This window comes from Stomoxys calcitrans, chromosome 2, assembly GCF_963082655.1.
Source record: "Stomoxys calcitrans chromosome 2, idStoCalc2.1, whole genome shotgun sequence".
In the NCBI taxonomy this organism is placed as follows: domain Eukaryota; kingdom Metazoa; phylum Arthropoda; class Insecta; order Diptera; family Muscidae; genus Stomoxys; species Stomoxys calcitrans.
This window is the reverse complement of record NC_081553.1, coordinates 112,480,954-112,505,619: the sequence shown is the minus strand read 5'-3', so window position 1 is coordinate 112,505,619 and position 24,666 is coordinate 112,480,954. Positions and strand designations below refer to the sequence as shown.

The window sequence follows — 24,666 nt, the reverse complement described above, 5'->3', positions numbered from 1 at the left end:
TAGAGGGCGTAATTCCAATCCGATTTGGCTGAAATTTGGCACGACGTGTTTTTTTACGACTTCCAACTACTCTGCTAAGTTTTCAAATCGGTAAATAACCTGATATGGCTGTCATATAAACCGATCTGGGATCTTGACTACTTGAGCTTCTAGAGGGCGCAATTCCAATCCGATTTGGCTGAAATTTGTAACGGTGAAATGTATAACGGTTTCTTCCATGACCTTCAACATACGTGTCAAATATGGTCTGAATCGGTTTGTAGCCTGAAACAGCATCGCTCTATAGCTTGAAACAGCACAACAGCATATCTCGCCAAGTTTGATCCATCCCAGCAAAAACTCTCATTACCAAATAACCAGAAAGGTAAGCTCAAGGTAACTACTTATTTTGAGGCATCGTTTCTAATTACTTTTATATGGCGATGTCCTAGCAGTAAAGTCCTTCCGCACAAGCATACCAATAGTTCAAAAATAAGTACTTATGCCAATGCATACAAGTTGCCAAAAAATAATGCCATATTGTCTTAATTGAACGCTGCTAATGAATAACTACTTAGACTTCAACATGTTCACGCCTTTCCCCACCACCACGTTCTCAATGCTCAGTTTCTTTGAAGAAGAAGTGTACAGCAAAAGATGTACAACACAAAGATACCGAGTTCGAATCCCAGATCAGCAAAATGATTTTCCAATTTTTTATTTCTTTAAAAATACGCCCACAGAATGTGAAAATCAACGGATTTGTGAGAAGGTAGAAAAAATTAAATTTTTTTTTGTAATAACGCCATGGTATTTCCCACTAGTGCTACTAAGTGGTGTCGCTTTGCGGCAAGCCATTCGGACTCTCCAATAAAACAGAGGTCCCATATTATTGAGCTTAACGTTGTAACGGACAGCACTCGTTTGTATGAGATAGTTGCCCACAGTTTCTTCTGGCATTCGACTAAGGAACAGGGGCAAACTTCTCACATATCAATGAGTGCAGTCCGATTCACGTTTAAGCTCAATGATAAGGGTCCTCCTTTTTATAGCCGAGTCCGTACGGCGTGCCGCAGTGCGACACCTCTTTGGAGAGAAGTTTTACATGGCATAGTACCTCACAAATGTTGCCAACATTAGGAGGGGAAAACCACCGCTGAAAACTTTTTCTGTTGGTCTCGCCAGAATTCGAATCCAGGCGTTCAGCGTCATAGGCGGACATGCTAACCTCTACGCTACGATGGCCTCCATTTTTATACCCTCCACCATAAGATGGGGGGTATACTAATTTCGTCATTCTGTTTGTAACTACTCGAAATATTCGTCTGAGACCCCATAAAGTATATATATTCTTGATCGTCGCGACATTTTATGTCGATCTAGCCATGTCCGTCCGTCTGTCCGTCCGTCCGTCCGTCCGTCCGTCCGTCCGTCCGTCCGTCTGTCTGTCGAAAGCACGCTAACTTCCGAAGGAGTAAAGCTAGCCGCTTGAAATTTTGCACAAATACTTCTTATTAGTGTAGGTCGGTTGGTATTGTAAATGGGCCATATCGGTCCATGTTTTGATATAGCTGCCATATAAACCGATCTTGGGTCTTGACTTCTTGAGCCTCTAGAGTGCGCAATTCTTATCCGATTGGAATGAAATTTTGCACGACGTGCTTTGCTATAATATCCAACAACTGTGCCAAGTATGATTCAAATCGGTCCATAACCTGATATAGCTGCCATATAAACCAATCTTGGGTCTTGACTTCTTGAGCCTCTAGAGTGCGCAATTCTTATCCGATTGAAATGAAATTTTGCACGACGTGTTTTGTTGTTATATCCAACAACTGTGGCAAGTATGGTTGAAATCGGTTCATAACCTGATATAGCTGTCATATAAACCGATCTTGGGTCTTGACTTCTTGAGCCTCTAGGGTGCGCAATTCTTATCCGATTGAAATGAAATTTTGCACGACGTGTTTCGTTGTTATATCCAACAACTGTGGCAAGTATGGTTCAAATCGGTTCATAACCTGACATAGCTGCCATATTAACCGATCTTGGGTCTTGACTTCTTGAGCCTCTAGAATGCGCAATTCTTATCCGATTGAAATGAAATTTTGCACGACGTGTTTTGTTGTTATATCCAACAACTGTGCCAAGTATGGTTCAAATCGGCCAATAATCTGATACAGCTGCCATATAATCCGATCTTGGGTCTTAACTTCTTGAGCCTCTAGAGGGCGCAATTCTTATCCGATTAGAATGGAATTTTGCACTACGTGTTTTGTTATGATACCCAACAACTGCGCCAAGTATGGTTTAAATCGGTCCATAACCTGATATAGCTGCCATATAAACAGATCTTGGGTCTTGACTTCTTGAGCCTCTAGAGGGCACATTTTTTATCCGATTTGAATGAATTTTTGCGCGAAGTATTTCGTTATGATATCCAACAACTGTGCCAAGTATGGTTGAAATCGGTTCATAACCTGATATAGCTGACATATAAACAGATCTGGGGATTTGACTTCTTGAGCTTCTAGAGGGCGCAATTTCTATCCGATTTGGCTAAAATTTTGCATGACGTATTTTATTTTTACTTTTAACAACTGTGTCAAATAAGGTTTAAATCGGTTCATAACCTGATATAGCTTGCATATAAACCGATCTTGGATCTTGACTTCTTGACCCCTAGAGGTCGCAATTATTATCCGATATGCCTGAAATTTTGTACGATGGATCCTCTCATGACCATCAACAAACGTGTTTATTATGGTCTGAATCGGTCTATAGCCCGATACAGATCCCATATAAATCGTTCTCTCTATTTTACTTCGTGAGCCCCAATGGGCGCAATTCTTATACGAATTGGCTGAAATTTTACACAGGTCTCCAACATATAATTTAATTGTGGTCCGAACTGGACCATATCTTGATATCGTTTTAATAGCAGAGCAACTCTTATCTTATATCCTTTTTTGCCTAAGAAGAGATGCCGGGAAAAGAACTCGACAAATGCGATCCATGGTGGAGGGTATATAAGATTCGGCCCGGCCGAACTTAGCACGCTTTTACTTGTTATTAATATCAAGGTTATAATAATTATTTTATCTGTTATTACAAATAAGTGCTTATTTTTTAACTTCATCGAATGTTGTATGTAATGACATTTGTACTACCGGTAACACAGATGGTAATCCTATTGATAACTGGTTATATTTTAGCAACTAGTAAATCTAAGGATAATGAGTTATCCATTATTTTACATGCCAAAAATAATGACATGTACTTAGTAAGTTTTTACTGGGATGGTGGAGGGTGTATAAGATTCGGCTCGGCCGAACTTGGCACGCTTTTACTTGTTTTTTTTTTTTGGTTTTGGTTGTGAAAACCTTGTCTTAATTGAGTTGCACTTAAGAAGAGGCATTACAAGTTTTTTGTATTCCTGTTTTTTCTTTTTTTGATAATTGCGAATTTGTCATAAGTCACAAGCAATTGTCCTTACTGGATATTTGAATTTTTTTTGTATGTTTTATTTCTCATCTCAGAGGCCATACATTAAATGTTGCTTGTTAATTTTGTGGCGTTCTGGGAATAATGATAAATATCCCCCAATTATTTGAGATTATGTTTCTTCATCATCTGCGTCTCGGTTTTTTTGTATGGTGATGCTGCTGCATCATCAGTGTTGAAAAGAAAGTGATGAAAATGTTACATTTCAAGGACAAAGCCTCCTGAATAAGGACTATTGTCAGCAGCAGACATTGGTTGGTTTGGAAAATGGGTTAATTAGGTTTTCTTTTTGTTGGCATTTGGGATTTTTTTCTTGCTTCGACAGAAGTGCGTGTTGAGTGCTTTTTTAAAGTTGTGGAAATTTCTTTTTCTTTTAGCTTAACAATAAAGTGCAAGCGAAAATAATCCTGGTGCGATTTAAGCCACATGATCCAATTGCCAGATGGTTTCTTTGGCGATTCATTCGAAATTTAAGAAATAAACTTTCTTTGGGTGTTTCTTTTAAGTTAATTGGAATTTGTAGCTAATACTTGTTAAAAATTATCATACATTAGCTTTATCTTTGATAACAGTTTCAGTTCACTTCTACTCTAAGTCCTGACAACTTTAGCAGGAATTGCTACTTACATCATTTGGTGTGTAAGCCTATCTTCTAATCAGTCAGTCGCCTGACATGTTAAACTTAATGAGTGAGATTGCCGTTTTATCCAACGGCAGCAAATCCAGGGGCCTCTTAATGCTTAGATGAGGATATTTGGTCTTGAAGCGTTCACAGCTCCCAATTTGTGACCTCTTATCATCCTACTTACTTACTTTAATTGGCTATGACAGAACATTTGTTCCACTAGCCGAACGTAGAATAGCGTTCCAAGCGCCTCGATCTTCTGCGCTCATTCTAAAATCTCTGACACCAAGTTTCAAGGTGTCTCCCACCACTTGATTTTTCCATCGGGCTTTTGGTCTTCCTGGTTTGCGTGTACCACTGTGTTTGCCTTCAAAATACTTCTTTGCTCGAGCTTTGTCATCCCTTCTAACAACATGACCCAGCTAACGCAGCCGTTGTATTTTGATGCCGTCATACAACTCGTGGTTCAAACGTCGCCTATATTCTCCATTAACGCAAACTGGTCCATATATTGGATTGCCCAAAAAGTAATTGCGGAATTTTTAAAAGAAAGTAAATGCATTTTTAATAAAACTTAGAATGAACTTTAATCAAATATACTTTTTTTACAATTTTTTTCTAAAGCAAGCTAAAAGTAACAGCTGATAACTGACAGAAGAAAGAATGCAATTACAGAGTCACAAGCTGTGAATTTGTCAACGCCGACTATATGAAAAATCCGCAATTACTTTTTGGGCAACCCAATATTTTACGAAAAATCTTTCTCTCAAATACTCCAAGTACTGCCTCATCTGCTTTTCACAAGTACCCATGCCTCAGAACCATATAACAACACGGGTAGTATCAGTGTCTTTTATAGTATCTGTCTGTGCAGTGTCTTCGTCTGTCGAGAGGTGCCCTTGTTTCTAAACTTAGTCCACAGTAGAATCTGTTTGCCAGTATTATTCTTCGCTTTATCTCAAAACTGGGATCATTCGTTTCGGCTACGGTGGTGCTGAGGTAGATAAAGTTACTGTCTACTTCAAAGTAGTGGTTCCCAAATTTCGTCCTTTTCTTTATCTGCTCGGTTGAACAAGGCGTCTTATTAATTTTGCATGGATATCAAACTCAGATATGGCTTGAATTACCTTTGAATGTATGGGGGTATCCAAAGCGGCTTTGTAGTCAACAAAGTGAGGGTCTGGTGTGCGCCGCTTCAGAACCCACCTACTGTTCAAAACTCAGCCAAAATAAAAGGATGGTGGGTTTTGAAGCGGCGTCCACCAGACCACAACACCATATAGCAATGTAGGTCTGAAAACTGCAGTATATACCCAGTGTATGGCACGCTGTTCAAACCCCGAAAATTTTTACCAATACGTTGCCTTTTATGCCCTTTTCAAAATGTTGGATTTGAATTTTAAATTCCTATCCAGTTTGAGCATAGCAGCCGCACGTAGGTCGACATCTTCTGATGCGCTAAATTTAATGACACCCAGTACATCTGGACGTCGTGGCAAAACAAATTGCTGCGACCACTGCTGTGAGGCTAAGGGAGCTTTCTCTTTGGTCATGTGGCAGCCACCGGAGCTAAGAAATTATCATATTCGCCTATGACGTTGAACGCCTGGGTTCGAATCCTCCAATAGTCTCGGAAATATTTTTCAGCGGTGTTTGCATAGATAGACCACATTGGGGACGTCTTTTACGGGATTTAGACACCATGTCGGCATATTGGTCTATATGACAGCTATATAAATTTCAACCAAATCGGATAATAAAAAGAGCTTTAATGGGCTAAATACGCTTTATCGGCCGATGGGTATATATGGCAGCTATATCAAAATATAGTCCGATCTGAACCATATTCGATTCGGTTGGCGGGAGGCTTAAAACAACTCACTGGTTCAAATTTAAACGAAATTGGGTCATAAATAAAGCTTTTATGGGCTTTAGACCCTTTATCGACAGATCGGTGTATATGGCAGCTATATTCAAATGTAAGCCGAATCGGGCCCGCTCCGCTGCGCCTTCTTTAACTCTATAATGTATATTTAGGGTGGGGACACTTCGCCCTGAATTTGAATATCGAATTCATGCCACTGTAGCCCATGTCCGCCTATGTCGCAGAAGGCCTGCGTTCGAATTTTAGCGAGAACATAGGAAAAATTTTGAAGCGGCGAAATTTTCGAGTACCACTTAGACCTGAAGGCCTGATAAGCCATATTTGTAATCTACCCAAAATTTTGATACGATATTCGTTTTCCAGTCGCTAATACCTTCCATTTGATATCCATATTGTGCCTATCGGACAACTTTTGATTACTTATCCGATTTGGCTGAAATTGTGCGAAAACTGTGCCAGATACGGTTTAAATCGGTTCACAACCTGATATAGCCGCCATATAAACCGACCTTAGGTTTTGGCCTCTAGAGGGCGCAATTCTTATCCGATTTGGCTGAAATTTTGAATGAATTGTTCTGGTATGACTTCCAACAACAGTGCCAAGTATAGTCTATAACCGGATATAGCCGCCATATAAACCGATCTCCCGAATAGACTCCTTGAGCCTCTAGAGGGCGCGATACATATCCGATTTGGCTGAAATTTTACATGACGTTTTTCGTTATGACTTCCAATAACTGTGCAAAGTATGTTTTAAATCGGTTCATAACCTGATATAGCTGCCATATAAACCGACCTTGGGTCTTGATTTCTAGAGCTTCTAGAGGGCGCAATTCTTATCCGATTTTGCATGAAATGTCCTGGTATGATTTCCAATAATTGTGTCAAGTATAGTCTGTATTAGTCCATAACCTGATATAGCCGCCATATAAACTGTTCTCCCGCATAGACTTCTTGAGCCTCTAGAGGGCGCAATTCTTATCTGATTTGGCTGAAACTCTCGTGTAGTGTTTTATTTTGACTTTCAACAACTGCATTAAGCACGGCCGAAATCAGTCCATATCCTGAGTCGAAATGAGAGGCCACCGTAGCGCAGAGGTTAGCATGCCCGCCTATGACGCTGAACGCCAAGGTTCGAATCCTGGCGAAACCATCAGAAAAATTTTTCAGCGGTGGTTTTCCCCTCCTAATGCTGGCAACATTTGTGAGGTACTATGCCATGTAAAACTTCTCACCAAAGAGATGTCGCACTGCGGCACGCCGTTCGGACTCGGCTATAAAAAGGAAGTCCCTTATCATTGAGCTAAAACTTGAATCGGACTGCACTCATTGATATGTGAGAAGTTTGCCCCTGTTCCTTAGTGGAAAGTTCATGGGCAAAATTTGCATTTGTCGTTTTGGTATGACTTCCAACAACTGTGGTCTTAGTATGGTCTAAATCGGTATATAACCTGATATAGCTCCATATATACCGATCCCCCAGTTTGACTTTTCGAGCCTCTGGAGGGCGTAATTATTACTCGATTTGCGTGAAATTTTGGAGGCTGTGTTTTTCTATGACCGGAGTTTTTCTATTCGAAAAAGTCTTTTAAAGAACTTGACAAAGCGATCCATGGTGGAGGGTGTAAAAGATTCGACCCGGTCGAACTTAGCACACTTTGACTTGTTATATATATGGGTTGCCCAAAAAGTAATTGCGGATTTTTTAAAAGAAAGTAAATGCATTTTTAATAAAACTTAGAATGAACTTTAATCAAATATACTTTTTTACACTTTTTTTCTAAAGCAAGCTAAAAGTAACAGCTGATAACTGGCAGAAGAAAGAATGCAATTACAGAGTCACAAGCTGTGAAAAAATTTGTCAACGCCGACTATATGAAAAATCCGCAATTACTTTTTGGGCAACCCAATATAAGACCTGCGTGTAGCAAAAAGACCTATCTGTGCCAAATTTCAGCTCAGTTGAATTTGAAGGCTGTAGCATGATTACAACAGACGGACGGACAGACACGCGGACATCGTTAAATCGTCTTAGAATTTTATGACGATCCGAAATATATGTACATTGTAAGGTCGGAAATGGGTATTTCGATGTGTTGCAAACGTAATGACTAAATGAATATACTCCCTATTCTATGGCGGTGGGAATAAAAAGGGTCCGGGACTTATCTTATAACGGGCCAAAAACCCTGTGATATGACACCCTTTGCCAAATAGCACTTTCAATTACACCCACTGTAATACAAAAGCGTCAAATGCCAGTGCCCCACGAAAGGTTATCCAAACTTAGCTGCCCCTTTAAAGGAATTGCCTAAATCGCCTGTATTGGCTAAAGATAAACTTAATATTGAGTTGAAAATTGTTTAACACCTCCCACTTTTCGTAGAATGTCTGTCAACACTTAAGTAGCATACAAAGGCTGCGGCAATAAATTGTTTTACGCCACATACACACACACACACACACAACACGCCCATCCACCCATACTTACAACCACATGTCCACACACCATGACACGCTCATTAAAGCATAAAGTATATTATGCAACCACAAGGAGGGGAGGATGTTAAACAATTGCATTATCCTTTGCTGTGGAATGCATGACTGCATCACTCGGTGAGTTTGGGTGGGTGGTTAGCTGGCAGAGGGATCCCACCAAGAAATAAAAGAAAACATCGTCGTGATGAGAACACCAATATAAGACGCCATCGAAGACAAACATTGCAGCTTCTTGTTTAACATTCATTGCGTATCCTTTGTAGGTGTTGTTGTTGTTGGTGTTTGTGTTGGTGTTGTGTTTTCTTTTATTCTTTGTCTTGCGAGAGCAAAACAAAAAGATAAAAAGTTCTTGGACCCAATAACAAATGAGCAGCAACTCACATTAACACAATGGAAAATAAAATTTAATTAAAAAATTCATTCAATTACCGGCAAGAGCAGCCATTATTAATTTCTTTTTCATATGTTCAAACAAAGAAGCTATGCAATGCCTTGTAATGGCCATCTAGATTGTAGAGGGATACCGATTTTAACTATGAAGCTAATTGGAAAAAAGTTTTCACTTAAAAAAGTATATAGTAAAAAAAAATGTTATATAAAACTAAGTTGTAAATTTACAAAGAAAAAACAAACTAAATTTAGAAAATTTGAAACAAGTAAAAGCGTGTTACGTTCGCCCGGGGTCGAATTGTATATACCCTCCACCATGGATCGCATTGGTCGATTTTTTCCCGGTATCTCTTTTTAGGCAAAGGATAAAAGAAAAGAATAGCTATATCAAGTTATGTTCCGATTCGTACCGGATTATAACAACGCCCTCCAGAGTCTCAAGAAGTCAAGATCCCAGATAGGTTTATATGGCAGCTATATCAGGTTATGGACCGATTTGAACCATATTTAAAACATTTATTGGAAGTCGTAACGAAATACGTCATACGAGACTTCATAACCGGATTAGAATTGCGCCCTCTAGTGGCTCAAGAAATAAAGATCCCAGATCGGTTTTTATAGCAGTTATATCAGATTATGAACCGATATGAGTCATACTTAGCACAGCTGTGCTAAGCATGACTCAACTAGTTGATGGAAGTCATAAGAGAACACTATGTGCAAAATTTCAGCAAAATAGGATAGGAATTGCGCCCTCTAGAGGCTCAAGAAGTCAACAAACCCGATTGGTTTAAATGGCAAATATATCAAGTTATAGACCGATTTAAACCATACTTAACACAGTTGTTCGAAGTCATAGCAAAACACCTCATGCCGAATTTGAGCCAAATCGGATAAGACTTGCGCCCTCTAGTGGCTCAATAAGTCAAAATTCTAGATCGGTTTATATGGCAGCTATATCAGGTTATGGACCGATTACAACTATACTCAGCATAGTTGTTGGAAATCATAACAAAACACCTCATGCAAAATTTCAGCCAAATCGGATAAGAATTGCGCCCTCTAGTAGCTCAAGAAGTCAAAAATCAAGATCGGTTTATATGGCAGCTATATTAGGTTATGGACCGATTTGAACCATATTTAATACATTTGATGAAAATCTAAACGAAACACGTTATACCAAATTTCAGCCTAAACGGATAAGAATTGCGCCCTCTAGTGGCTTAAGAAGCCAAGATCCCAGATTGGTTTATATCGCAGCTATATCAAAACATGGACCGATTTGAACTATTATAGACCGATTAAAACCATACTTAGCACAGTTGTTGAAAGTCATAACAAAACACTATGTGCAAAATTTCAGTCAAATCGGATGAGAATTGCGCCCTCTAGTGGCTCAAGAAGTCAAGATCCCAGATCGGTTTATATGGCAGCTATATCAAAACGTGGACCGATATAGGCCATTTACAATCCCAACCGACCTACACTAATAAGAAGTAATTGTGCAAAATTTCAAGGGGCTAGCTCTACTCCTTCGAAAGTTAGCGTGCTTTCGACAGACAGAAGGACGGATGGATGGACAGATGAACGGACATGGCTAGTTCGACTTAAAATGTCATGACGATCATAGTTTTATATATTTTATGGGGTCTTGGACGAATATTTCGAGAAGTTACAAACAGAATGACGAAATTAGTATACCCCCATCCTATGGTGAAGGGTATAAAAATGATTTAAATTTAGAAATTCTCAATTAATTTTTTTATTAATCCAATTAAAAAAATTTTGAGAATCTTTGATAGTTGCAATTAATTTTTTAACTCAATTAAAAAATTGGTTGAAATTTTTAAAAATTTCAATTAATTTCTGTATTATAAGGTATACAGATGTGTTCCTCTTAGAACATGAACTTGAGGTGCGTTGTTTGGGCAAAAGTCCGTGGGCACCACAATGAATAAAAACTCCCCCGCAACGGTTTTATAAAAAATGTCAGGTGTCTGGTAGGGGTGCCTTATGCTTTTGTTGTTGTTGCCATTGCAGTGTATTGTACACTGATGCGGCAACTCTAGGCTGATGAAGGACTCCATCGATTTAATCCGGTATGTAGAACCGGTGCCATCAGTAGAACATTACAAAAAATTTGTCAATTAAAAATTTAATTGAAAATACGAATGTTTTCAATTAAAAGATTAATTGAATCAATCATTGATTAATTAATTGATTCAATCATTTTTAATTGAATCTTATTTTTTTGTCAATTACGATCGTGATTGAAAATTTCGTAATTTTCAATTAAAAAATTAATGGATTGAATCTTATTTTAATTGAATCTGAACTTTTTATACCCTACACCATAGGATGGGGGTGTACTAATTTCGTCATTCTGTTTGTAACACCTCGAAATATGCATCTAAGACCCCAGAAAGTATATATATTCTTGATCGTCATGTCATTTTAAGTCGATCTAGCCATGTCCGTCCGTCTGTCCGTCCGTTCGTCTGTCTGTCGCTAACTTTCGAAGGAATAAAGCTAGCCGCCTAAAATTTTGCACAAATACTTTTTATTAGTGTAGGTCGGTTGGTATTGTAAATGGGCCTAATCGGTCCATGTTTTCATATAGCTTCCATATAAACCGATCTTGGGTCTTGATTTCTTGAGCCTCTAGAGGGCGCAATTCTTATCAGATTTTATTGAAATTTTGCACGTAGTGTTTTGGTATTACTTTCAACAACTACACTAAGTATGGTTTACATCAGTCCATTTTTTGATATAGCTGCCATATAAACCGATTTTGGGCCTGACTTCTTGAGCCTCTAGATGGCGCAATTCTAGTCCGATTTCACTAAAAGTTGGCACGTAGTGTTTTGGTTGTACTTGCAACAATTACGTTAAGTGCGGTTTTAATCGGTCCATGTTTTGATATAGCTGTCATATAAACCGATCTTGGGTCTTGACTTCCTGAGCCTCTAGAGGGCGCAATTCTCATCCGATTTAACTGAAATTTTGCACGTGGTGTTTTGGTATCACTTTCAACAACTGTGCTAAGTATGGCGTAAATCGGTATAGAACCTGATATAGCTGCCATATAAACCGATCTGGGATCTTGACTTCTTGAACCTCTAGAGGGCGCAATTCTCATCCGATTTGGCTGAAATTTTGCAAGACGTATTTTATTCTTACTTTTAACAACTCTGTCAGATAAGGTTCAAATCGGTTCATAACCTGATATAGCTGCCATGTAAACCGATCTGGGATCTTGACTTCTTGAGCCTCTAGAGGTCGCAATTATTATCCGATTTGCCTGGAATTTTGTACGACGGTTTCTCTCATGACCATCAACATACGTGTTTATTATGGTCTGAATCTGTTTATACAGCTCCCATACAAATCGATCTCTCTATTTTACTTCTTGAGCCCCCAAAGGGTGCAATTCTTATTCGAATTGGCTGATTTTTTACACAGGTCTCCAACATATAATTCAATTGTGGTCCAAACCGGACCATATCTTGATTTCGCTCTAATAGCAGAGCAAATCTTTTCTTATATCTTTTTTTTTGCCTAAGAAGAGATGTCGGGAAAAGAACTCGACAAATGCGAACCATGGTGGATGGTATATAAGATTCGGCCCGGCCGAACTTAGCACGCTTTTACTTGATATCACTCAATTCGTTCGCCAATTCATTGAAAACAGATGTTTTTATAGAGGGAAACAACTGTTTCATTGAATTGGTAAACGAATCGAGTGACCCGACAGCGAAGTTATGACTGTCCGTTTTTAAAAAAGTCTAGCCGCTTAAAATTTTGATAAATACTCTTCATATACAGAAAATAAAACTCCTAAACAAACAGTCTTTCGACTACCTTTTTTTAAATCGGAAATATATTCTGGTTTATTTTTGGCAAAAACTTCGGAGGTTTTTTTTCTAAGGGGTGATCATGGACCAAAGCATAAACCTCAAATTCGTGTTCCATAAGTTTTACGTATGTGAGCCATGTTGGGTCAAAATCGAGGTTGCACCCTATACAGCGCGCTTTTCGTAAAAATTTTAATAAAACATTTGAATATTTCCAATTAATTTTTTAATTGATCCCATGAAGAAATTAATTGGATATAACGATCATTTCAATCATTGTTTTAATTGGATCATTTGAAAATTGATCGAAAAGTTGAACAAATTCTATATTTTTTTAATTGGATCAATTAAAAAATTGATTGGAAATTTCAATAATTTTTTTAATTGAATATGCCATTATTTTAATTTAAATTTTAATTTTCGTGATTGAAACAGTTTCAATTAAAAAATTAATTGGGTCATTTAATTTTGTGATTTAAACCGATTTTTATTTTTTTTTTTTTATTTTCGTGATTTCGGAGCAGGCCAGTCTTTGGACTGGCTTCTATCTACGTAGCCAGTGCCTCATGTGCCTGCACTGGCCTCACAATGGTCACACATTTGTTACGAAGTTCAATAGATTCGTTTTAACTTGCCTTTACCTATTTTAGTTACCAACAGTGTAGCGTTTGTGTCCATGGTAAGAGCCATCAAGGCACTTGGTGAACACAAATAAGCAACAAAGGAACCGGTTTACCTTTGATAACGAGTTTAAAGGAGTGAACCATATGAAAGCAATTAATGATTGATACGAAGATGTTGATCAAAATAAAGTAAAGAAAAAACCACAAACCAACACGAGAACAGGAAAGAAAGTCAAATGGAGTGGTGTGAGCCATTTGTTGTCGTATTGAACAAGAGAATCAAGGCATATCATTAAACGCATATCCGGATGCAATTTCATAAAAAATAAAATTTAAAAACTGGATAAACTCTTTCATGTTCATACAGCGCTTGGGATTCCACGAAAATGTGGCTGCCTTTACATTTTTTGTAGAATTTTAACTATTTTGAGGAAAGTTGTTGAGCTCACGTAAGTTTTTTCTTTTCGTGGTTTCGGGATTAAAGCCTTTATATCGTTTAAATGAAGCCGCTTAAGTAACAACAGAATTTTGAATGCTATAATTTTTAATTGTAATGAGGCTAATTGCATTGAACAGAGACAGTAGACAGTAATGCTGCATCATTTACTTGTTTGTAGAAGAGAAGCCAACGAAAATACTATAGATAGCCAACAGCTGTGTATACGAAAGTGAAAAGTGATGGTGAGGCCCACAGCGCCATGTAGTAGATGTAGTGCGTAGGGGACCAGCAAAGTAAAAAGTTGTTTAAAGTAAATGATGTGAATCAATTAGAAGATGTGATATGTGGATTAAGGTAGATTTACTGAAAACAGGTAAAAATGTGGTTGTGTGGAAAACGGAAAATTGGGATATATTGGGTTGCCCAAAAAGTAATTGCGGATTTTTCATATAGTCGGCGTTGACAATTTTTTTCACAGCTTGTGACTCTGTAATTGCATTCTTTCTTCTGTCAGTTATCAGATGTTACTTTTAGCTTGCTTTAGAAAAAAAGTATATTTGATTAAAGTTTATTCTAAGTTTTATTAAAAATGCATTTACTTTCTTTTAAAAAATCCGCAATTACTTTTTGGGCAACCCAATACATATATGAGAACGATATCAAGATATTGCAACTTTGCCCATGAACATTAAGGAACAGGAGCAAACTCTTCACATATCAATGAGTGATGTCTGATTCAAGTTTAAGCTCAATCATAAGAAATCCCCTTTTTATAGGTGAGTCCGAACGGAGTGCCGCAGTGCGAGAAGTCTTTGGGGAGAAGTTTTTACATGGCTTCTATGTCTGGCATAGCAGCTCACAGATGTCGCCAGCATTAGGAAGGCATATGAATTTAATATGACTATGAATATGGACACATATTCATGGTTTAATCAATTTAGAATTATGAAAGATTTTGAGACAGAATAAGGAACGATGTTGCGAAGAATAAGAAAATTATGGTCATTTCGATTCTAGAAATTAATTTTACACTTATGCGGTACAACATTTAATTGAATATGTTTTAAATTTCAATTAATTCTTTTAATGAATGTTTATTTATTTATTAAAAATTTTGACTACCGGTGTTACTTTGTTTTACTTATAAAATAAAGAACGCGGACAAAATAAATATTTCCAAATATTCCAAAAAAAATTGCTTTAACGACGGCGATCCACCGTTTTAAACATGAAATATTGGGTTGCCCAAAAAGTAATTGCGGATTTTTTAAAAGAAAGTAAAAGCATTTTTAATAAAACTTAGAATGAACTTTAATCACATATACTTTTTTTACACTTTTTTTCTAAAGCAAGCTAAAAGTAACAGCTTTTTGGGCAACCCAATATATCTTAATTTAGGTGATCGAGAATATAAGTGATATGAAATCGTAGCAGCTGTTTCAAAGTGCTACACTCCCCACCGTAGACTTGGTACGGTGTAATAAATCCGACATTTTCCACTCTCTCTATAGACAAAACCACTACCAACCACAATTGACTACGTTATTATGTTGCCAGGACGAAATACTTGGAATTATGTAAAGCGAAGAAGCTGCAGTCGTACAGCCTTGACTTACAGAATTTAGACAAGGTAAAGTGTAGTAAGGAATGGTGGGATTTGGCGAATTCTTTTAAATCCACCTCTTTCAAAATCAAATTGCAAATTAAGCAATCATGATTTCTTTCCGTACTTTGGGACAATGAGTATGAGTTGGTGCATGGCCAGATTTGTAGATGAATTTCTTGATTCTCCATTTGAGTATTACGAATTGAGCGCGGTTATAAACAGCCTAAAATCCAACAAATCTCCTGGGCAGAATGGGATATCTTACGAATTTAACATATACGCTCCTCCAAACTTCATAAAACTGCTTCTAAAGGCTTTTAACAATATTCTTCTTTCGGAAACTGTTCCGAACTCATTCAAGCTGTCTATTCTAATACCGCTTTTCAAGAAAGGTGATCCAAATGTGGTTGCGAACTATAGAGGACTTTCCCTTATAGATTTAGTTTGTAAGATTTTTAACAGTTTATTGCTAACCGTATGGTTGAATGGATTTCGGAGTATACTATTGGGTTGCCCAAAAAGTTTTTGCGGATTTTTTAAAAGAAAGTAAATGCATTTTTAATAAAACTTAGAATGAACTTTAATCAAATATACTTTTTTTACACTATTTTTCTTAAGCAAGCTAAAAGTAACAGCTGATAACTGACAGAAGAAAGAATGCAATTACAGAGTCACAAGCTGTGAAAAAATTTGTCAACGCCGACTATTTGAAAAATCCGCAATTACTTTTTGGGCAACCCAATATAATGAAAGAGTTTCAGTATGGTTTTCGCAAGGACTATTCGACGATTGATAATATATTCAATCTCGTTAATACTATCAGTGTTAGGAAATTTGATAATAAACGTTCCTACGCTTTTTTTTGGTAGATTTTTCTTGTGCTTTCGACTTAATACCAAGCAACAGTCTCTTTTACAAACTTTCCTGTATTGATCTGTCAGCAAAGATAATACAAATTTTTATGCAACTCTCTGGTGACAAGGAGAGCAAAGTATGGGATGTAAGTTCATTCTCTGACACTTTCTCAGTGCAAACTGAAACTGGGATGTATACTGAGTCCTATATTCTTCTCTCTGTATGCTAATGATATTTCAGTTGCCCTTCCAGTGAATGGAGTGAATGTAGCTGATACTAATATTAAACTCCTGCTTTATGCAGATATTGTTTTGCTGTCTGACAGTTCTGAGGATCTTCAGAAAATGATTGATGTGTTGTATAGGTATTGCTTACTGTGGGACTTGAAGTTGAACTTAACAAAGTCTTAGTTTGTGATAATTCCGCAAGGGTTCAAGATTCACTGCTGATTTAGAATGTACATTTGGTGGTTGGGGTTGAACTATCGTTCAATCTCTCCTTTATGAAGCATATTCACAAGAAGCTTTCTGCCTCAAAGATGGCTATAAATTCTTCTTGGGAGAAGTACCTAAATCATCCTGGAATTTCGAAGGAAAATAAGATAAGGATGTTTAGCGCTTGTTCTCGCTGACCAGATCTGGGGATATGAAAAATATCAAGACGCTGAAAGATTATTACGGTTTTTTGTCAAGAGAATGCTATACCTTCCTCCAAATACTCCGAACTACGTTTTGCATCTAGAAATGGGGTATGATACGATGTATTCATCGACTTTAAAGTCACACTTTAGATATATTGATAGAATACTGAAGCTTGGCTCACATCGCCTACCCGAAAGAGTTATTGAATTAAATATTTATTGGACGAGAGAGTGGTCGAATATTTGTCAATCAGTTGGGTACAGAGTTTCGAATCATACAGTTCCAACATGTGTGTATCGGGGGGATATAATTACATCATTGAAGTCTAAAGACTTTGAAAACTTCTGTTTCGATGCCTCCCGTGCTCAATTTCATGATCTCTATTCACTATTGAGTTACAGTATCTCACCAACACTTTCCACAATTTGTTCATGTCGAGCTACTCGGTTAATAATTTGTGCAAGATGTGGTCTGTTGGACCTTAATGCAAGATGTTTCAAAAACAATACCGATGGAATTTCTAGTGTAAATCGGGTGATATATTGGGTTGCCCAAAAAGTAATTGCGGATTTTTTAAAAGAAAGTAAATGCATTTTTAATAAAGCTTAGAATGAATTTTAATCAAATATACTTTTTTTCTAAAGCAAGCAAAAAGTAACAGCTGATAACTGACAGAAGAAAGAATGCAATTACAGAGTCACAAGCTGTGATAAAAATTGTCAACGCCGACTATATGAAAAATCCGCAATTACTTTTTGGGCAACCCAATATATATATGGAAGCAATATCCAAATATTAACCGAAAAAAGTGGCATGTGCAAAATTTCGTGACGATTGAACAACAAATACGACCTGTACCTTGATTACAATAATACGTGAACTCACAGACAGATAGACGGACAAAGCTAAATCGAATTAGAAAGTGATTCTGAGTCGATCAATATGCTTATCAATGGGTCTAGCTCTTCTCCTTCTTAGCGTTGCAAAGAAATGCACAAACGTATAATACCCTGTACCACAGTGGTGGTGTAGGGTATAAATACACAAGATAGTTGAAGGGCATACTTGTACTTAACTTACCAATTTTTTGTCCATAACAAACAATCTAAAGGCCGTAGAAGGCTAACCGGGAAATCAGTTTATATGGTTATAGACCAATTTGGATAATACTTGCCATGGATATCGTAACAAAACACTACGTGCAAGTACGTGCGTTTCAGCCAAATCGAATAAAAATTGTGGCTTCTAGGGTTTCAAAATGAAGAACCGAAAGATGTTTCCATATGGAAACTATATCGGGTTATGCACCGATTTCAACCATACTTGCCACAGTGTTTGGAAGTCGTAACAGAGCACCATGAGCAAAATTTTAGTTAAATCGGAAAATAATTACGGCTTCTAAGAGCTCAAGAAGTCAAGTCGAAGGGCCATTTAATATGTGAGCTATATCAGAATTTGAACCGATGTGACCCAATTGCATTCCCCAACGATTTGCATCAATAAAAAGTATATGGGCTAAATTTCGAGCGGCTAGCTTTACGTGTTCTACAGCTAATGTGATTTCCACCGATGGACGGACAGCGGGCCGGACAGGCTTTGCAGGTCTGGACAGGTATAATGTTGATACGATCAAGAATATATACACTTTATATGGTCGCATATGAATATTTCGAGCTGTTAGAAGCGGAATGACTTGACCTCCATACTATGGTGGTGGGTATAAAAACTGTATACTTTATATTCAAAATATTTTAGTCTAAGGAAAGAAAATAAATTGACCATTTCAAACTCATCTTCGTCGCTGCAAAAGGCCACCATACTCTGTTTTAAGTGCAATGTCAAAGACCTGGCGATGCAACGACTAGTCAGGACTCCTATCATCAGTTCACGCTTCATTAGCTCGGTTATTAGAAATTCTTCACTCTACCGAAAAGTTGCGCAGGAGGTGGTTCATGAAACCAGTAGCACTATCGATCATCAGCGACCCATACCGTGTCGCTAGCTTGCCGACCGTCGCCTCAGCCGCCTCATTAGGTTGATAAAACCGCCAGTAATCGTCTTCTTGTACGCTCTAAAAACTAAAAACCTCGTAAAAGAAAATCTAAGCCAGGAATTCCGTGCTACATATAATAGGGATTTTATGAATCTCCTCCCCTGTGCACGAAATTCCTGATTGTTTTCCATACCATAAAAAAAATTGGCGCACATTCTGACCCCCATCGTCTCAAGTTTCCAGAGAATCCTAGCGATCACATGAATCCATAGCAACGTCGAAATAACTCCAGTGTACCCGCAAAGAACTTGCCCACCTATAAGATATTGACGAGGATCGCTACCCCCACATGCAAATGTGGCGACATACAACAAGCATACTCATTATTAAGCCTGTAAAGCCGCTTATACTCGCTCGAATTCCTTAAAGTCGCCCTTGTGAGTTTGATGCACTTTATTATATGCCCTTTCTATGTCCAGAAACGCACGCACGTGAATTTCTTGAACTGAAGAGACTTCTCCAAGTGATGCACCATCCTATGAAACCCAGTATCAACCAGCCTGCCCTTATTTATGTACATGCTGACACCTAGATAACGTCTTCAGTAAGAAGAACGACAGACCAATCGGCCTCAGTTACTTGACCGTTCTCCATTGCAGCTACCCTGCCTTAGGTATGAATACGATACGGAATTCCGTGCTGCTACAAAATCTCTAATTGTTTTCCATAGCACGCCCCTAAGTAGCTCCATGTCTGGTATTGTGTCCCAAACGATCCTGTCGATCGTTTTGCTATTCCACAGTGCTAATACGCGTTCCTAGCCCACGCTCTTAAATCGGACTGCGTCGATCCGAAAGGCTTCGGGTTAACCAAGTTTGTTGATGGCAGTCCTCTGACCTTTCCTGCCTGGTACCCAAACAATGCGGATCGCGCCATCCTCAGAGGTGGCGTTAATCTCCTTCTTACTTTCCAAGACTGTTCGTGATCTTACCGTCCTGGTTGTTATTACCCTTATCGATTTTTTACTGTCCATGAAGATATTCATACTCGCCGTCCTCGCGTTAACATCACACCACCTCACGCATTTCGTGATCGCTCGGAACTCCGCCTGCAGTACCGTATTATGGTCAGGCAGTCTAAAACAGATTTCAGTCCCTGGGTTCTCAATGTAGACCCCCAGACCCACTCTGCTTTGATCCGTATAACATGATCTAGGGACTGTTCAAGATCTTACCATCCTGATTATTACTGCCCTTATGCCATTTTTACTATCCGTGAAGATATTCATACTCGAAGTCCTCGCGTTAACACCACACTACCTCACGCATTTCGTGATCGCTCGGATCTCCGCCTGCAGTACGGTATTATGGTCAGGCAGTCTAAAACAGATTTCAGTCCGTGGGTTCTCAATGTAGACCCCCAGGCCCACTCTGCTTTGATCCGTCCGTATAACATGATCTAGGGTTCTGTCAATCCAAGACTGAGCCGCTGGCAGCAGTGGCCCGCACTCGACCTCAAGTGTCGTCTAAGGTAATCGATCGGAAGCCTCTTTTATTTTATACCGCGATGATATGAACTGCTCCTCTCTATCTATCCATTCTCCCATCGCCTTAAGTCTCATAGCCGCAATGGCTGCCTCACACTTAATCTGTATGTCTATGGGTCGAATATCTAGAACTTATAGAACAACTAAGTATTGGTCTAATCTAGTTCCTCTAGAGCCAGTGGAGTATCCTTGATTCAGGCCCCCTTTCGAGTCTACATCGTGCCTAACATCTGTGAGCATTCTCGATACGGTCTTGAATATGACACTTCCAATTCAGTTTCATGTCCAAAATCACTCCAAAGTAAAGGGTAATTTTTTAGTTATTATCTTTTTGGCAACACTGGTTGAAACAGCTCACGAGACGAATCTCATTTTTGGCTCAATTAGTACGTAAGTAAGAATAATTGTCGATTTGCAGTGAAGATCAGCCAGAAGCATTGCAAGAGCTACCAATGCATCTAGAAAAAGTCACAATTTGGTGCGGTTTATGGACAGGTGGGATCATCTTCTTCAAAGATAATGCGTAACGTAACTGTGAATGGTGAGTACTACGTTGAGATGATATCCAAATTGCAAGAGCTTGACTTGCATAACATGTGGTTTCCACAAGACAATGCCAAATTCCACACAGCACGCGTAACAATGGACTTATTGAGAGGCGATGAACATTTCATTCTACGTTCGGGACCCGTCAACTGGCCGCCTAGATCGTGCCTAACGCCTATAGACAATTTTCCCTAGGCAGATTTTGTCTTTTCTATTTTAACTCTGAGCTCCCCAGGTTTGGCTCAGTAGTATTCCATCTGTAGGACACTTGCATAACTCGTTCGGATCCTTACCTCTTAGAAGTATTATATAATCGTCTGCCTAGCAGACAGGTTCAAATCTCTTCTCAGTCAGCATCCGTAATAGGATATTTATGGTGGTCACCCATGCGTTGACGATAAAATGCCCCCCTGTGGTGTGCCCTGTGCCACTTTTTTCCTTATATTTCTGTCATGGGATCCAAAATGTATCCACTTGTTCCATAGCATATGGTTAATCCAGTCTCTAGGGGCCTGGTCCACATGATACTGGTTTAAGGTTTGGATCCGTGTGTCGGTCCGCACATTGTTAAAAGCCCCCTCGATGTCAATGCATACCGACACTGTACCGTCTTGGCATCGAAAGATTCTTCTAGATTATGCACAACCTCGTGCAGGGCAGTCTCCACCGATCTTCCCTTGACTTAAGCATGCTGTTTGTATTTGAGCAGTAGGACATTCAACTCTTTATTATGGTATCCACATTGCGTTCCATGGCTTTGAACAGAATGGACATTAGGCTTATAGGTCTGTAGGCTTTTGGTGTCGGATAGCTTGCCTTGCGGGCTTGGATATAAATACCACCCTTGCCTCCTGCCAGGGTTTCGGTACTTAATACACACTTAAAACAAGGCTTAACGTCTCGACGTAACTATCGGCCAGACAGTCAAAGCTCTCCTGTAACATTTATTTAATGCCCAATGAACGCTGCCATGGGTCACCAAATCCATCGCCAGCGCGTTCATATCATTGTTATCGCGTCTTCTACCAGACCCAGTTCCCTACAACCCAACTCCCAAGACCACAGCCATGAAAATGGACCCCCAAAAATGATCCAATGTATAGCCGGTCTGCTTAGCCCACATCCCCTCTGGCCTCTGCAAATCCCCCCAAAAGGGTGTGTCCTTTGTCATTAATTTCCTTAATATCGAGTTGTGCTTGACATTCGACAACTCCTCTATCTCTGTTTACTCCTCTATTTGGAGTAACCAATGCAAATGCAAATTTTGCCCATGAATATTCCACTAAGGAAGAGAGGGCACACTTCTCACATATCAACGAGTGCAGTCCGATTCATGTTTAAGCTCAATGATAAGGGATCTGCTTTTTATAGCGGAGTCCGAAGGGCGTGACGCAGTGCGACACCTCTTTGGAGAGAAATTTTACATGGCATAGTACCTCACAAATGTTGCCAGCATTAGGAGGGGAAAATCTCCTCTCAAAATTTTTTCTGATGGTCTCGCCAGGATTCGAACCCAGGCGTTCAGCGTCATAGGCGGACATGCTAGCCTCTGCGCTACGGTGGCCTTCTTGAAGTAACCAGAGATCCTTATGCCACCATCTTTGTCCTTTCTTTTTCTGGGCTCCCTGGCCGGACAAGCCGCCCTGTATGCTTATATCATCCCCTTCTCTATGGTTAGTACCAAGTACTCAATGCCCTCCACACTCGAGATTTCATTGAAATTTTTTCTTTGGAGAAATTGTTATTGAAATTTTTTGTTTAGAGAAAATATCAGCGAAATTTGTTAATACAAAAATTGTTTATTCATCTTTCACTCTTATGCCACTGCTTTTACCATCTAATGAATTGAACAAAGTGAAGCAATTAATCAAATATTTCAAATAATAATGAACACCACAAATCCTTAGCAGGCAACCCACGTACTGAGCTGAGAACTTTGTACTCACGTAGATATGAATGGTAGTACATTTGGGATTGTATGTGCATACATCCCTACTCGTATGTAGCCAGAAATGCAGGCATGGGCTATGTTTGTCGTATGATATCAACAGGTATCTTTAAGATTATTTTTTGCCTCCTATTTTGTTTGTGTATTCTTCATGGAGACTCAACGTTCTTGTTGTTGTTGTTGTCTACGTTGTTCGTTTCTCTTGTTCTTGTTGTTATTTATCTTCACATTGAAACATGCACCTGAGCGCAATCGAGCATTTAATAATACTTCGTCTTGGGTTTTAGTTTTGGCTCACAGCCAACGACTACGGAGAGTCAGTCTCCACATGAAAAATCAAAACAACACCAACAATAAACACACACACACAACAACACTCACTCACCACTGAGCAATGCATGAACAACTCTCCACTTGGGCTCACTTATGGCTGAGCCAAACTCAGGCAAAGGTGTTTGGGGCCAGTTAACGATCGGTATTTAAAGTGTCGAGTACGTGTAGCGCACGGTTGGTCGCTTAACCAAGCAGAGCGTGATTCTTAATTCTTGTTCTGTGTGTTTGAGAATACACGTGTGCGTATGTGTGTGTGCGTGTTTATCATTTAGTCATTAAGCCGGGATTACAGAACGGGTCCAACAAAAAGGAGATCAAAAATAGTAGGAGAAAGAAAAAAAAAGGAAATCGAAAGGAAAACCTGAAATCAACGAAATACAACGAATCAAAAAAAAAAGATATCTATTTTAAGGAAAGTCTTTTAACGAAAGCAAAGTGAAAACGAAATCAAGTGTAGTCGAAAAGTATTTAAAAAGTAAATAAAAAAAGAATAATAAATTAAATATTGCAAAAAACTTCTGGGAGTCTATGAGAAAAAGTGTTCAAATAAAGATAACAATAACAACAACAAGTTGTGAATAAATTCAAAGCATATAACTATATTATTATAAAGCCGCAACAACAACGTATGATTTTAATAAAGCCCCATAATTTGGTGGCTGAAAAGATAAGAAGAAATAAAACAAGAAAATTTAAAGAAAATTAAAATCTTTTTGTGTTCTTTTGACACCTATAATTTTTAATTCCACAAAAACCCAGAGGTACTCCCTCTCTACCTAACTACCAACGACAACAACAACAACAACACCACCACCACCACTACTCTTTACCATTTTAAAGAAGGTTGTTAGTCAGAGAATCATTATCGTCTTCATTTGTGAAAACAACAACAACAACAAAAACTAGAAAAAACTATTCGTTAAAAAGCCAAACAACAACAATTAATAACACCTCCGACAACGACAACAACAAACACACAAGAATTTTTGCTGAGTTTCATTTTATTTTGAGGAAATCCACCATACAGAAATAGAGCAAAGGAGGAAATTTGGCGAAAAAAAAAATCAAAGAAGGTAATTATTAGCGATGATTGTATTCTCTGCGGGGCAACATGAGTGTAAGAATGGAATTTTTGAATGTCATGGCAAAGGGTGGTGGTTAAAGGGATGATGCAAGTTAATAAGAAAAAGCAGAATAGGAGAGTAGTCTATATAAATGATAATGTGCTACTAAAAAGTGTAGTCGGGAGTGATTGCAAGCTGCGCATTTCTTTGTATTTTCTATTCCCTCAAAATCGAATATTCCTTATAAGCTTCTGACTGGTTATATTAACGTGTTTTGATATTTTTTTTACATTATCTAATCCCCTTCAAACAATTATTGCGTTATAAGACACATAA

The 24,666-nt window shown here is 38.5% G+C and overlaps 1 protein-coding gene across 5 annotated transcripts in view; it reads left to right on the top strand.

The window, feature by feature from the left end:
- LOC106088861 (uncharacterized) overlaps nucleotides 1-24,666 on the top strand; it is a 431,599-nt gene that overhangs the window by 10,284 nt on the left and 396,649 nt on the right. The window contains exon 1 of one of the 5 annotated variants that reach the window (XM_059362967.1): nucleotides 24,266-24,339. The exons of the other annotated variants lie outside the window; for them this stretch is intronic. The gene's annotated coding sequence lies outside the window, so the exon portion shown is untranslated. Of the gene's footprint in view, nucleotides 1-24,265; nucleotides 24,340-24,666 lie in introns of those variants that run through there. 5 annotated transcript variants of the gene reach the window in all.